The sequence below is a fragment of the Pseudophryne corroboree genome, unplaced genomic scaffold (genome assembly GCF_028390025.1).
Source record: "Pseudophryne corroboree isolate aPseCor3 unplaced genomic scaffold, aPseCor3.hap2 scaffold_1647, whole genome shotgun sequence".
Taxonomy (NCBI): domain Eukaryota; kingdom Metazoa; phylum Chordata; class Amphibia; order Anura; family Myobatrachidae; genus Pseudophryne; species Pseudophryne corroboree.
In genome coordinates this window covers 18,219-29,095 of record NW_026968282.1, presented here as the reverse complement: position 1 = coordinate 29,095, position 10,877 = coordinate 18,219, and the positions used below count along the sequence as shown (strand labels likewise).

General features: G+C 48.4%; 4 non-coding genes and 2 pseudogenes across 4 annotated transcripts; 5 read left to right on the top strand and 1 right to left on the bottom strand.

Annotated features, from left to right (window-relative positions):
• Positions 1-919: 919 nt before the first annotated feature.
• Positions 920-1,082, bottom strand: LOC135001435 (U1 spliceosomal RNA). The gene has a single exon (XR_010202924.1). It is a non-coding gene; the product is annotated as a U1 spliceosomal RNA (small nuclear RNA).
• Positions 1,083-5,557: 4,475 nt separating this feature from the next.
• On the top strand, positions 5,558-5,721 carry LOC135001426 (U1 spliceosomal RNA). Its single transcript, XR_010202917.1, has one exon. It is a non-coding gene; the product is annotated as a U1 spliceosomal RNA (small nuclear RNA).
• Positions 5,722-5,873: 152 nt separating this feature from the next.
• Positions 5,874-6,015, top strand: LOC135001434 (U1 spliceosomal RNA; annotated as a pseudogene).
• Positions 6,016-6,688: 673 nt separating this feature from the next.
• Positions 6,689-6,852, top strand: LOC135001445 (U1 spliceosomal RNA). Its single transcript, XR_010202932.1, has one exon. It is a non-coding gene; the product is annotated as a U1 spliceosomal RNA (small nuclear RNA).
• Positions 6,853-7,004: 152 nt separating this feature from the next.
• On the top strand, positions 7,005-7,167 carry LOC135001440 (U1 spliceosomal RNA). Its single transcript, XR_010202929.1, has one exon. It is a non-coding gene; the product is annotated as a U1 spliceosomal RNA (small nuclear RNA).
• Positions 7,168-10,358: 3,191 nt separating this feature from the next.
• Positions 10,359-10,537, top strand: LOC135001441 (U1 spliceosomal RNA; annotated as a pseudogene).
• Positions 10,538-10,877: the final 340 nt, after the last annotated feature.

Here is a 10,877-nt window from a genome sequence, read left to right as displayed (position 1 = left end):
ACATTCCATTTAAAAAATAAATAATATTTTAAAAAATATATAAATAATACTTGTGCCTCCAAAAAAGACAAACCAAGTACCTAATCCCTTCTAATATAAATAGATATGCTATTACCAAAAAAAAAAAACTGCAAAAAAAAAACATGTTTTTAAATTTTTTTTATTAGATTCCGCCAGCAAAGTGTGGCGGATTGAAAATGACGAATTTACTGTTTAAAAGCACTGTTGTCGAATTTACAAACTTCAATTGAATATACTTTTGTCGAATTGCCGCATTTGTACCATTGCAGAAAAGTCGAATTTGTCAAATGTCGAATTTTAAAGTCGAATTTTGAAAGCCTGTAAGAATAGGCTCCGTCCCCTTCTACCCCTGTACCTTGCTCTCTCCTGTCTGTGCTCTCTCCCGTCTGTAGGACTAGGCCCCGCCCCCTTCTTACCATCCTGTGACTGCTCTCTCCTGACAAGTGGACCAGGCCTGCCCCCTACACGCTGCTGGTGTCTTCATTGTTACTTGGTCTGGAGCTCCGTTGGGGAGAGAACTCACGTGAGCTCATTAAGAATGAGGAACTGGGATGTTTTAATTTTATTGTGAGTAGTGTAGTGTGGTGATGTAGTATGTTGTATGGGGGGTATAGTGTAATTATGAAGTGCAGCATATGGGAGGGCTGTAGCATAGTGATGTAGTGTGGCATATGGGGGGTGGTAGCGCATAGGCATGCGTACAGGGGGTGCCTGGTGCGCACAGGCACTCCCTAATGTTCAGCACCGCTGCACGCCACGTCTGCCCTCCCACCCGCCGCCTGCCGTCCGGAACCCGCACTGACAAGTAAGTCTCAGCAGAATTAGAAGGGAGCGGCTGAAGAAAAGAGAAGTGGAAACAGACAGCAAACTAGGCTGGAGAGAGACCTGAGACAAAGAGATCTGAATTATACGAGAGCCGACCAGGGGAAACACAAATTATGCAGTCAAGTTTCCCACATTTGGGGAAATCGCAGGAGCAGCACACCCAGAGTGCAATGGGTGAGCCTTGCCCTGGGAGAAGCACCTTCCTGATTATAGTATCTCACCTGGCAGGTAAGTAGGAGTTGGGCTAGAGCTTGGGAGGGTCGCTGCTCGGGCACCCCCCTGTCAAGTGAAGGAGATCCAACTGAGGCAGCACAAGGAAACTCTCGAAAGAAGAACAAGGCAAGATCCAGGGAACAGTTGGTAGTCGGGGTAGCACTATCTCAAGTAGTGTTGCGGCAGCACGGTTGGATTCTTAATATTCCAAAATCGCAGCTGATTCCGACGACACGTCTTCTATTCCTAAGGATGATCCTGGACACAGTCCAGAAAATAAGAATTTACTTACCGATAATTCTATTTCTCATAGTCCGTAGTGGATGCTGGGGACTCCGAAAGGACCATGGGGAATAGCGGCTCCGCAGGAGACTGGGCACAAAGTAAAAGCTTTAGGACTAGCTGGTGTGCACTGGCTCCTCCCCCTATGACCCTCCTCCAAGCCTCAGTTAGGATACTGTGCCCGGACGAGCGTACACAATAAGGAAGGATTTTGAATCCCGGGTAAGACTCATACCAGCCACACCAATCACACCGTACAACTTGTGATCTGAACCCAGTTAACAGCATGATAACAGAAGGAGCCTCTGAAAAGATGGCTCACAACAACAATAACACGATTTTTGTAACAATAACTATGTACAAGTAATGCAGACAATCCGCACTTGGGATGGGCGCCCAGCATCCACTATGGACTATGAGAAATAGAATTATCGGTAAGTAAATTCTTATTTTCTCTAACGTCCTAGTGGATGCTGGGGACTCCGAAAGGACCATGGGGATTATACCAAAGCTCCCAACCGGGTGGGAGAGTGCGGATGACTCTGCAGCACCGAATGAGAGAACTCCAGGTCCTCCTCAGCCAGGGTATCAAATTTGTAGAATTTAGCAAACATGTTTTCCCCTGACCAAGTAGCTGCTCGGCAAAGTTGTAAAGCCGAGACCCCTCGGGCAGCCGCCCAAGATGAGCCCACTTTCCGTGTGGAATGGGCTTTTACAGATTTTGGCTGTGGCAGGCCTGCCACAGAATGTGCAAGCTGAATTGTACTACAAATCCAACGAGCAATCGTCTGCTTAGAAGCAGGAGCACCCAGCTTGCTGGGTGCATACAGGATAAACAGCGAATCAGATTTTCTGACTCCAGCCGTCCTGGAAACATATATTTTCAGGGCCCTGACTACGTCCAGCAACTTGGAATCCTCCAAGTCCCTAGTAGCCGCAGGCACCACATATGAAAAATTAGGTAAGGGCTTTTATAGGATAAAGCCGCCAATTCTGAGACACGATGTACAGAGAGCCAACGTAAAAAATAACAATGTTTATTAATAAAACATATAAAAAGATTAATTGTCAAATAACCGGTGAAAAATATATATAAATATATATAAGAACATTCTACCTTTGAGAAAGTCACGTGAACGTGACGAAACGCGTCAGGACCCGCCCCTATCCACACTCAGCTCAGGTGAAATCTTCCAGGTGTTCCTTGGTCCCCGCTGCACCCTCCTTCTACAGCATCCGACATCAGCGGCTTCAGCGCACACGCCGCCACGACCGGGTTGTGAGAGAGACGGTCCATTCCTTTCCGCTGCACAGCGTATATGGGCATTGCAGGACATTGAAGCCGAGGACGCTCGGCTCTTACCAGCCCATTTTGGAAAGGTATTGAATATCAATTTCAACTGAGGGACTTTTTTATTCATTAGGATCCTACCAACACACCTGGTATTTATCAACTATCTAACAAGTGAATCACTGAACTTTTCACCCCAATAAGCTGAGTCATTACAATATACCAGTAGTTCACGTCTAGTGACTGTTCTTATATATATTTGTATATATTTTTCACCGGTTATTTGACAATTAATCTTTTTATATGTTTTATTAATAAACATTGTTATTTTTTACGTTGGCTCTCTGTACATCATGTTTCGTTCCTGATATTCAGCGCAGCCGTTTGTTCTTTTTCTATGCTATCACCACAATACTACACATAGTATTCCGGCAAGCGCAGACTATCAGGAACATAAAATTGTGATTATTTAATTCTATGAAACACGTATTGGTTTTCACTTTTTATTTTGATGATTAGGCGCTCGTTTGTTGCAGTTTTTTGTTTTGGTCAATTCTGAGACACGCCTGGCTGAAGCCAGGGCTAACAGCATTACCACTTTCCATGTGAGATATTTTAAGTCCACAGTGGTGAGTGGTTCAAACCAATGTGATTTTAGGAATCCCAAAACTATATTGAGATCCCAAGGTGCCACTGGAGGCACAAAAGGAGGCTGTATATGCAGTACTCCCTTGACAAACGTCTGAACTTCAGGAACAGAAGCCAGTTCTTTTTGGAAGAATATTGACAGGGCCGAAATTTGAACCTTAATGGACCCTAATTTGAGGCCCATAGACAGTCCTGTTTGCAGGAAATGCAGGAAACGACCCAGTTGAAATTCCTCTGTAGGGGCCTTCCTGGCCTCGCACCACGCAACATATTTACGCCAAATACGGTGATAATGTTGTATGGTTACATCCTTCCTGGCTTTGATCAGGGTAGGGATGACTTCATCCGGAATGCCTTTTTCCTTCAGGATCCGGCGTTCAACCGCCATGCCGTCAAACGCAGCCGCGGTAAGTCTTGGAACAGACATGGTCCCTGCTGGAGCAGGTCCTTTCTTAGAGGTAGAGGCCACGGGTCTTCCGTGAGCATCTCTTGAATTTCCGGGTACCAAGTCCTTCTTGGCCAATCCGGAGCCACGAGTATAGTCTTTACTCCTCTCCTTCTTATGATTCTCAGTACTTTTGGTATGAGAGGAAGAGGAGGGAACACATACACTGACTGGTACACCCACGGTGTTACCAGAGAGTCCACAGCTATTGCCTGAGGGTCCCTTGACCTGGCGCAATATCTGTCCAGCTTTTTGTTGAGGCGGGACGCCATCATGTCCACCCTTTGGTTTTTCCCAACGGTTCACAATCATGTGGAAGACTTCTGGGTGAAGTCCCCACTCCCCCGGGTGAAGATCGTGTCTGCTGAGGAAGTCTGCTTCCCAGTTGTCCACTCCCGGAATGAACACTGCTGACAGTGCTATCACATGATTCTCCGCCCAGCGAAGAATCCTTGCCACTTCCATCATTGCCCTCCTGCTTCTTGTGCCGCCCTGTCTGTTTACGTGGGCGACTGCCGTGATGTTGTCCGACTGGATCAACACCGGCTGACCCTGAAGCAGAGGTCTTGCCTGACTTAGGGCATTGTAAATGGCCCTTAGTTCCAGGATATTTATGTGAAGTGACGTTTCCATGCTTGACCACAAGCCCAGGAAATTTCTTCCCTGTGTGACTGCTCCCCAGCCTCTCAGGCTGGCATCCGTGGTCACCAGGACCCAATCCTGAATGCCGAATCTGCGGCCCTCTAGGAGATGAGCACTCTGTAACCACCACAGGAGAGACATCCTTGTCCTTGGAGACAGGGTTATCCGCTGATGCATTTGAAGATGCGATCCGGACCATTTGTCCAGCAGATCCCACTGAAAAGTTCTTGCATGGAATCTGCCGAATGGAATCGCTTCGTAAGAAGCCACCATCTTTCCCAGGACCATTGTGCATTGTACTGACACTTGGCCTGGTCTTAGGAGGTTCCTGACTATGTCGGATAACTCCTTGGCTTTCTCCTCCGGGAAAAACACCTTTTTCTGTACTGTGTCCAGAATCATCCCTAGGAACAGCAGACGTGTCGTCGGAATCAGCTGCGATTTTGGAATATTTAGAATCCATCCGTGCTGTCGTAGTACTACTTGAGATAGTGCTACTCCGACCTCTAACTGTTCTCTGGACCTTGCCTGCTTACTTTGTGCCTTCCAATGCACAATGCAAACTACAGGTAGTGCTGCAGGGCCCACACCCTTTTACTTGCCGTACAGAGCAGCTCTGGAGCTGTTACAGTGCCCAGCTGCTGCAAGAAATCAGCTTGAATGCTTCAGGGGCTGGGGCATAGCCAACATGAGCCCCACACCGAAGGAGGGTGGAGGTGTTTAATGCGAACTAGGGGTCATCCAAGCACCGCAAAAGGCCGCCATGCCCTGCACGCCCCTTTTCTCTTTTCATATGCAGACGAGGGTTGAAGCCAACTTTGACCCACTGCTTGGATGACATCACCGTATGCAAATCCATCTGCTGCAGGCCTTCCCCCAGGAATGCTTGCACTAGTTGTTGCATTTGGTTTGTTGTTTGACCCACTGCTTGGATGACATCACCGTATGCAAATCCATCTGCTGCAGGCCTTCCCCCAGGAATGCTTGCACTAGTTGTTGCATTTGGTTTGTTGTTTGGGGGTGCTTCATTATTAGGCAGCCTTCTGCCCTCCCATGTTCATCTGAAAATTTGTGTTCTCCCTGCAGTTGTTGTCCCCAGATGAGAGTTCCCTTGTGCTGCCTCAGTTGAATCTCCTTTACTTGACAGAGATGTGCCTGAGCAGCGGCCCTCCCCAGCCCTATCCCAAATCATACTTATTTTGCATAGGAGATACCATGGTCATGAAGATTGTTCTCCCAGGGTGAGGTTCATTCATTGCATTCTGGGTATGCTGACCCCTGTGATTTCCCCAAATGTGGGAAACTCGACTGCATTATTTGTGGTAGTGGGGGACTGTGTTTGTGCTTTCCTCTGGTCAGCTCTGGTAAAAGTCAGATTTATTTGTCTCAGATCTTCCTCTAGCCTTGTTCTTCTTTCGAGAGTTCCCTTGTGCTGCCTCAGTTGGATCTCCTTCACTTGACAGGGTGGTACCCGAGCAGCGACCCTCCCCAGCTCTAGCCCAACTTCTACTTACCTGGCAGGTGAGATACTATGATCATGTAAGTGCTTCTCCCAGGGCAAGGCTCACCCATTGCACTCTGGGTGTGCTGCTCCTGCGATTTCCCCAAATGTGGGAAACTTGACTGCATAATTTGTGTTTCCCCTGGTCGGCTCTCATATAATTCAGATCTCTTTGTCTCAGGTCTCTCTCCAGCCTAGTTTGCTGTCTGTTTCAACTTCTCTTTTCTTGAGCCGCTCCCTTCTATGCCCTTGCGCACTATCCTGACTTCTCCCGTCTGCTTACTTTGTGCCTTCCAATGCACAATGCAAACTACAGGTAGTGCTGCAGGGCCCACACCCTTTTACTTGCCGTTCAGAGCAGCTCTGGAGCTGTTACAGTGCCCAGCTGCTGCAAGAAATCAGCTTGAATGCTTCAGGGGCTGGGGCATAGCCAACATGAGCCCCACACCGAAGGAGGGTGGAGGTGTTTAATGCGAACTAGGGGTCATCCAAGCGCCGCAAAAGGCCGCCATGCCCTGCACGCCCCTTTTCTCTTTGAAGCCAACTTTGACCCACTGCTTGGATGACATCACCATATGCAAATCCATCTGCTGCAGGCCTTCCCCCAGGAATGCTTGTACTAGTTGTTGCATTTGGTTTGTTGTTTGGGGGTGCTTCAGTATTAGGCAGCCTTCTGCCCTCCCATGTTTATCTGGAAATATGTGTTCTCCCTGCAGTTGTTGTCCCCAGATGAGAGTTCCCTTGTGCTGCCTCAGTTGAATCTCCTTTACTTGACAGAGATGTGCCTGAGCAGCGGCCCTCCCCAGCCCTATCCAAAATCATACTTATTTTGCATAGGCGATACCATGGTCATGAAGATTGTTCTCCCAGGGTGAGGTTCATTCATTGCATTCTGGGTATGCTGACCCCTGTGATTTCCCCAAATGTGGGAAACTCGACTGCATTATTTGTGGTAGTGGGGGACTGTGTTTGTGCTTTCCTCTGGACAGCTCTGGTAAAAGTCAGATTTATTTGTCTCAGATCTTCCTCTAGCCTTGTTCTTCTTTCGAGAGTTCCCTTGTGCTGCCTCAGTTGGATCTCTTTCACTTGACAGGGGGGTGCCAGAGCAGCGACCCTCCTCAGCTCTAGCCCAACTCCTACTTACCTGCCAGGTGAGATACTTTGATCATGAAGGTGCTTCTCCCAGGGCAAGGCTCACCCATTGCACTCTGGGTGTGGTGCCCCTGCGATTTCCCCAAATGTGGGAAGCTTGACTGCATAATTTGTGTTTCCCCTGGTCAGCTCTCGTATAATTCAGATCTCTTTGTCTCAGGTCTCTCTCCAGCCTAGTTTGCTGTCTGTTTCCACTTCTTTTTTCATGAGCCCCTCCCTTTTATACCCTTGTGCACTATCCTGACTTCTCCTCCTGTCTGCTTACTTTGTGCCTTCCAATGCACAATGCAAACTACAGGTAGTGCTGCAGGGCCCACACCCTTTTACTTGCCGTACAGAGCAGCTCTGGAGCTGTTACAGTGCCCAGCTGCTGCAAGAAATCAGCTTGAATGCTTCAGGGGCTGGGGCATAGCCAACATGAGCCCCACACCGAAGGAGGGTGGAGGTGTTTAATGTGAACTAGGGGTCATCCAAGCGCCGCAAAAGGCCGCCATGCCCTGCACGCCCCTTTTCTCTTTTCATATGCAGACGAGGGTTGAAGCCAACTTTGACCCACTGCTTGGATGACATCACCGTATGCAAATCCATCTGCTGCAGGCCTTCCCCCAGGAATGCTTGCACTAGTTGTTGCATTTGGTTTGTTGTTTGGGGGTGCTTCAGTATTAAGCAGCCTTCTGCCCTCCCATGTTCATCTGAAAATATGTGTTCTCCCTGCAGTTGTTGTCCCCAGATGAGAGTTCCCTTGTGCTGCCTCAGTTGAATCTCCTTTACTTGACAGAGATGTGCCTGAGCAGCGGCCCTCCCCAGCCCTATCCCAAATCGCGTGTCAATGCTTTATCAACCCTAGGGGAGGATTCCCACCGTATCCTGTCCATTGGCGGGAAAGGATACGCCATAAGAATCCTTTTGGGAATCTGCAGCTTTTTGTCTGGAGATTCCCAAGCTTTTTCACATAATTCGTTCAACTCATGTGAGGGGGGAAAGGTTATCTCAGGTTTCTTTCCCTTATACATGTGTACCCTCGTGTCAGGGACAGGGGACTCTGTGATGTGCAAAACATCTTTTAGTGCAATAATCATATATCGAATACATTTAGCCAATTTTGGCTGTAACTTTGCATCATCGTAGTCGACACTGGAGTCAGAATCCGTGTCGGTATCTGTGTCAACTATTTGGGATAGTGGGTGCTTTTGAGACCCCGAAGGTCCCTGCGACATAGGGACAGGCATGGGTTGACTCCCTGACTGTTCCCTAGCTTCAGCTTTGTCTAATCTCTTGTGTAATAAGTTTACATTAGCACTTAAAACATTCCACATATCCATCCAGTCAGGTGTCGGCGTTGTCGATGGAGACACCACATTAATTTGCTCCTGCTCCTCTCTAGGAGAGCCTTCTACCTCAGACATGTCGACACACGTGTACCGACACACCATACACTCAGGGAATCCTCTTATCTGAGGACAGTTCCCCAACAAGGCCCTTTGGAGAGACAGAGAGAGAGAGTATGCCAGCACACACCCCAGCGCTATATGACCCAGGAAAAAAACACAATAATTTTATGTTTACCCAGTAGCGCTGTATTTCCATATATATATGCGCCTAATTATGTGCCCCCCTCTTCTTTAAGACCCTCTTTCTACCGTGGTATAAGCAGGGGAGAGTCCGTGGAGCTTCCCCTCAGCGGTGCTGTGGAGAAAATGGCGCTGGTGAGTGCTGAGGGAGAAGCCCCACCCCCTCAGCGACGGGCTTCTGTCCCGCTCAAATATAGTAAAAAAAAGGCGGGGGCTCTTATATATATATACAGTGCCTAGCTGCATATATATTTATTTTGCCAAAGAGAGGTCTATATTGCTGCCCAGGGCGTCCCCCCTGCGCCCTTCACCCTTACACTGACTGCCGTGTGAGAGGTGTATGGGAGCAATGGAGCACAGCTTTACTGCTGTGCGTTACCTCAGTGAAGATCATGAAGTCTTCCGCCGCCTCTGAAGTCTTCTTTTCTTCTCATACTCACCCGGCTTCTATCTTCCGGCTCTGCGAGGGGGACGGCGGCGCGGCGCTGGGACGGACGGCGAGGGTGAGACCTGCGTACCGATCCCTCTGGAGCTAATGCTGTACAGTAGCCTAAGAAGCAGAGCCTATCAACTCACAGAAGTAGGTGTGCATCTCTCCCCTCCGCCCCTCGATGCAGGGAGTCTGTTGCCAGCAGGCTCCCTGAAAATAAAAAAATCTAACAAATATACTTTCTGTCAGGAAACTCAGGAGAGCTCCCTGAAAAGCACCCAGTCTCCTCTGGGCACAGTAGTAAACTGAGGTCTGGAGGAGGGGCATAGAGGGAGGAGCCAGTGCACACCCAGATCTAAAGTCTTTCTTAAAGTGCCCATGTCTCCTGCGGAGCCCGTCTATCCCCCATGGTCCTTACGGAGTCCCCAGCATCCTCTAGGACGTAAGAGAAAAATTATGCTGGCAGAAAAATCCAATTGAGTGATTAAACAGCTCCAGAGCTGCTCTGTAAGGCAAGTAAAAGGGTGTGGGCCCTGCAGCACTACCTGTAGTTTGCATTGTGCATTGGAAGCCTAGTTTGCTGTCTGTTTCCACTTCTTTTTTCTTGAGCCCCTCCCGTCTATACCCTTGTGCACTATCCTGACTTCTCTTCCCGTCTGCTTACTTTGTGCCTTCCAAAGCACAATGCAAACTACAGGTAGTGCTGCAGGGCCCACACCCTTTTACTTGCCTTACAGAGCAGCTCTTGAGCTGTTACAGTGCCCAGCTGCTGCAAGAAATCAGCGTGAATGCTTCAGGGGCTGGGGCATGGCCAACATGAGCCCCACACCGAAGGAGGGTGGGGGTGTTTAATGCGAACTAGGGGTCTCGCACAATGCGAACTACAGGTAGTGCTGCAGGGCCCACACCCTTTTACTTGCCTTACAGAGCAGCTCTGGAGCTGTTACAGTGCCCAGCTGCTGCAAGAAATGTGAACTAGGTGTCATCCAAGTGCCGCAAAAGGCCGCCATGCCCTGCACGCCCCTTTTCTCTTTTCATATGCAGACGAGGGTTGAAGCCAACTTTGACCCACTGCTTGGATGACATCGCCATATGCAAATCCATCTGCTGCAGGCCTTCCCCCAGGAATGCTTGCACTAGTTGTTGCATTTGGTTTGTTGTTTGGGGGTGCTTCAGTATTAGGCAGCCTTCTGCCCTCCCATGTTCATCTGAAAATATGTGTTCTCCCTGCAGTTGTTGTCCCCAGATGAGAGTTCCCTTGTGCTGCCTCAGTTGAATCTCCTTTACTTGACAGAGATGTGCCTGAGCAGCGGCCCTCCCCAGCCCTATCCCAAATCATACTTATTTTGCATAGGAGATACCATGGTCATGAAGACTGTTCTCCCAGGGAGCGGTTCATTCATTGCATTCTGGGTATGCTGACCCCTGTGATTTCCCCAAATGTGGGAAACTCGACTGCATTATTTAATGCGAACTAGGGGTCATCCAAGCACCGCAAAAGGCCGCCATGCCCTGCATACCCCTTTTCTCTTTTCATAAGCAGACGAGGTTTGAAGCCAACTTTGACCCACTGCTTGGATGACATCACTTGCTGCCTTTCCAATGAAGCAAGTTTAATTTAATAATAGGTGAAAAACCATCCCTACAAAGGTGTTAATCAGATACTTGGCTTTGTGGACACTTTTCAGAGCACAAATTTGTTAGCATAAAATAAAGCCAGAAAATGAAGAGCTGTTTAATCACTCAATTGGATTTTTCTGCCAGCATATTTCTTTTTCTCTGCAACCCACTGCTAAATTGTGCTTCCTAGCTGTTTTTATAAAATCACTGAATCAAATCTAACTCTGATTACATCA